Genomic DNA, 4,040 nt, shown 5'->3' with positions numbered 1-4,040 from the left:
GTCCTTTAGGGCCAGAATTGTCGTACCAAAAGTGTATCAAAAGTATTGTATGTGTAACTAACTAGGGATTGTCTGTTCAAATGCGAAGGAATTATAATTCATTATTTCTAATGTACTGGAGATGATCTAACAGAACCCTTTTAGCGAGATTTTTTTCATGACAACTTACAAATAATACCTTTAAAATTTGAAAATTAGGTGGCCTTTTAATATCAGAATCGTCGTACAAAAATTGTATCAAAAGCATTGTATCTGTAGCATGCTTCTTAATGTAGAATTGGGAAAAGACTTCCTCACCTGTGAGCGCTGCAACGGTCTGTAACGCATCTGGGGACGAAGCCACGTAAATCTCTCCTCACCTTAATTAATCTCTCTCCCCCGGTGAATTCAAGGGTGGGCCCACACTAACTAATCATCCCACTAATTCAACTGTGGGGCCCACACTAACTAATTACACCCACATGAATTCGCGTGAATTAGCCACGCCCGTTGCGCGCCCTTTTGCTGTTGCCGGGTGGCATCATTTGGATGTTGTTGGGCCTTTCGATGGATACACCATTATATTTTGTTAGTAAATAAATGAATAAATAAATTGAAAAGAATCCCGAGGAGGAGGTTTAGGGTTTAGGGGTACGTACATACGTACGCAAGATCGATTTCCATGGCCGCCGTCGACATGAGGATGCCTTCCACCTGGCTGGAGCCCTTCAGGCAGCTGGACCCCGGCCTCCGCGGGCAGCTGATCCGCGCAACGGCGCTCCTGGCTTTCACGGCGGCGCTCTTGGCTTCCATGGCGGCGATCGCCATGTCGCTGCTAGTGCGGTACGACGGGCACCCCATGTCCCAGGTATGGATCATGGCCGTCACCATCTGCGCGTACGTGTTCCTCCTCCTGCAGTGCATCTGGCGCAGCTGGCCGTTCTACACCGACCTGGCCCGCCTCTCCTACGGCCTCCTCCTCGCCGCTGTCGCTGCCGCTCACGTGGGCCCGCACGCCGCCGTCTTGGCCCTCCACCTCAGCACCGTCTACGCCGCCGCGTACCTCGGCTACGCCCTCGCCCTGCACCGCCTCCGCGCCGGGACAGAGCGGGCCGTCGGGCGGCCCGTGCCCCACCCCGGCGGCCCCGAGGCCCAGTACTCCAACGGCATGATCGCGATCGGGGCCACCACGCTCTCGGCGACGGCAATCTCGCTGGCGACTGAGGCGGTTATCTTCCATGGGCGGCGCGACGAGCTGGTGGCCGTCGCGCTCCTCTCGTCCATGGGTTGCATGTACGCTCCAGTGTTGAATGTTTTCGTGGCCAACGATCTCATGGGCGGAGCTCTGTTGCAAGGATGGATGATGTGCCTTCTCCTGGCGTGCGTCCTGCTTTCTTTATTTCTCTTTGTGTCCATCTCGGGTTCGCCCTCCATGGTGGCAGGTGCCGTCGCCCCGGCGCTCTGTGTGTGGCTGCTCATGATGGCACTCGTCGCCTTCCTCGCCTACAATCTTGCCCTCTGCATAACCTACCTGCACACTGCTGCTGCTGCTGCTGCTTCTGCTTCTGCTTCTGCTGCTGTGGACAATGAGATCGTTGACCAGCACGGCCAGAAATGATGATTCAGAAGAAGGAGGAGATTGTTCTTCGCCGTGGAGATTGGTAATTTGATGCATCCTATATAGTAGTATGATCATGATCTGCTGCCATCCAATGCCATCGAATCAGAGAGATATATAGATGGATACATATACATGAATATAAAAGATAATTAAAGTTGTCCCAAAAAAGTGTTTAAAATTTTTCTATCATGTATGAGACACAATTTTCCCAAAAGAATTCCATATGACCAAATCCACAGAATTTTTTTGCCTCATGGTATGCTCACAATGTACTCAATTATTGTAGACTTTGTTTCTTGTTCATTTTCGGTGCTCAACGTACTTGAAGAAAAAAAATTCCATGTCAAATTTACTATGGTCCCATGGAAAGCAAAAAATTGCCATGAGATATTAAATTGACATGTAAAAAGTACTTAATGTAAATTTCCCATGGCATACCATGGTCCCATGAAAAGATTTCTTTTTGCCATGAGCTATTAAATTGACAAGTAAAAAGTAATAAATGTAGACTTTCCATGGCAAAAGAAAACTAGATTTGCCATGTGCCACTAACACATCTCCAGAAGAAACATGGGGAGATCCTGAGCTTTGAGGCAACTAAAGAAACATGATGCTTTTTAGTTATATTTAAGAACAGAAGAGGAGAATTCGACGTGCCTAATTTTTTTGTTGCCTCATTGTATGCACAATGTACTCAATGCTCAATGTACTTGGTAAAATTTGCCATGGCAAAATTACCATGGACCCATGAAAAAAAATGTGAGCTATAAAATTGACATGCAAAAGGTAAATCTGTGGTCAATCCTAGAGCAACAGCCACTGGAACAAGGCGACGACGAGGTAACCTGCCAAAACGCCTATGGCGGGGAAAACAATGACACGCGCGACAGGAAACTTGGGCATCCTTTGTGGTTTTCCGCCGTGGTTCATCGAGGCAATCACATGATTTCAGCCGCCCGCACATGAGAGGAGGAAGGCAATCATGGCCTCCGCCGTGGTTCAGCAGGAGGAGGGTGCAGGTTGACGGCAGCTCTGTACCCAGTCCATACCAGCAGCAGCAGCCACTGGAACAAGGCGGCGGCGACGCAACCTGCCTCAACGCCGACGACGCAACCTGCCACAAGGCCGAGGAAGGGGCAAAACATGACGCAGGGGAGGAGCAAGTCCGGCATCTGTTGTGGGTGTGGATGGCACATCCAGAAAAACGCGTGCACCAAGCAGCCCGTGGCCGAGAGATAATAGACAGTCATGCATGAGCTCGTCGACCGACGCCGACCGTGTCCATCACCAGCACCGTCATCAGCCCCATGCAGAGCACCGTGAAGAAGACCGTCGCGAGGGCCCGCACGAGTTCCTTTTCCTCAAAGTCCAAGGAGGAGGGATGAGGGACGGCCGGTTCGGAGGCGGTGCAGGGCCAGCGCGTAGCCGAGGTGCGCGGCGGCGTAGACTGTGGCCAGGTGGCCGACGTAGGCCGCGGCGACGGCGGCGGCGAGGAGACCGTAGGAGAGGCAGACCAGGTCGACGTAGAACGGCCAGCTGCGCGAGATGCAGAGGAGCAGGAGGAACACGTACGCGCAGACGGTGACGGACATGATCCACAGCTGGGACATGGGGTGCCCGCCGGAGCGCTCCACTAGCACGACGGGGACGGCAACGGCGAGCGCCACCGTGGATGCCAGGAGCACCACGGAGCAGATCACCTGCCCACGGATGCCGGGGTCCAGCACCCTCAGGGGCTCCAGCCAGGTGGAGGGCATCCACATCCTCATCTCCACGGCGGCCATGGAGGTCGATCTGGCTTCTTTCTTCCGTATACGTTTTTTATTTTTATCTTGCCGCCGGCCGGGATTCTTTCTTCCGAGTATTTATTTACGTAGATCGAGGAAAGATGGAAGGGTTTTTCCTTTCCTTTCCTTTCCTTTCCTTTCCTTGCTTTGCGTGGTGAAAATAAGAATCAAAGGCAAGGAAATAAAGAAGGAAGCAAGGAACCAATTCAAATTTTGTTCGGTTTCGTTACTTCTTGTCAAATCAATGCCGAAACCATTACATATATGTAAGTACGGTTTGAATGTTCATTCATTCATTTATTTGAGTTCGAAATTCAATTATAAAATTCGTTCAAAATATTCTCGGTAACCATGGTAACGGCGTTTACCAGTCCCCCTCGGTAAAATTGCATCATTCGGTAACCAAAACCTTGGTAGAGATATGGTATGATTGATGATTAGATGAAAGTTATGATTGTTATGCGATTGTGAACGTGATGTGGAAGGAGATCTTGGACAGGGATTAATTGAATAGATTTATTAGATAGATTGATTATATAGATTAGGATTAGGAAAGTTGTGATTGTGACGTGATGTGGAAGGAAAGCATGGATAGGGATTGATGGGTTTTTGTGGTGTTTTTTCCCTGATTATTTGCCCACCGGTTTTGTGGC

This window comes from Triticum aestivum, chromosome 4B (genome assembly GCF_018294505.1).
Source record: "Triticum aestivum cultivar Chinese Spring chromosome 4B, IWGSC CS RefSeq v2.1, whole genome shotgun sequence".
Lineage (NCBI taxonomy): Eukaryota > Viridiplantae > Streptophyta > Magnoliopsida > Poales > Poaceae > Triticum > Triticum aestivum.
This window is presented reverse-complemented; position numbering follows the sequence as displayed.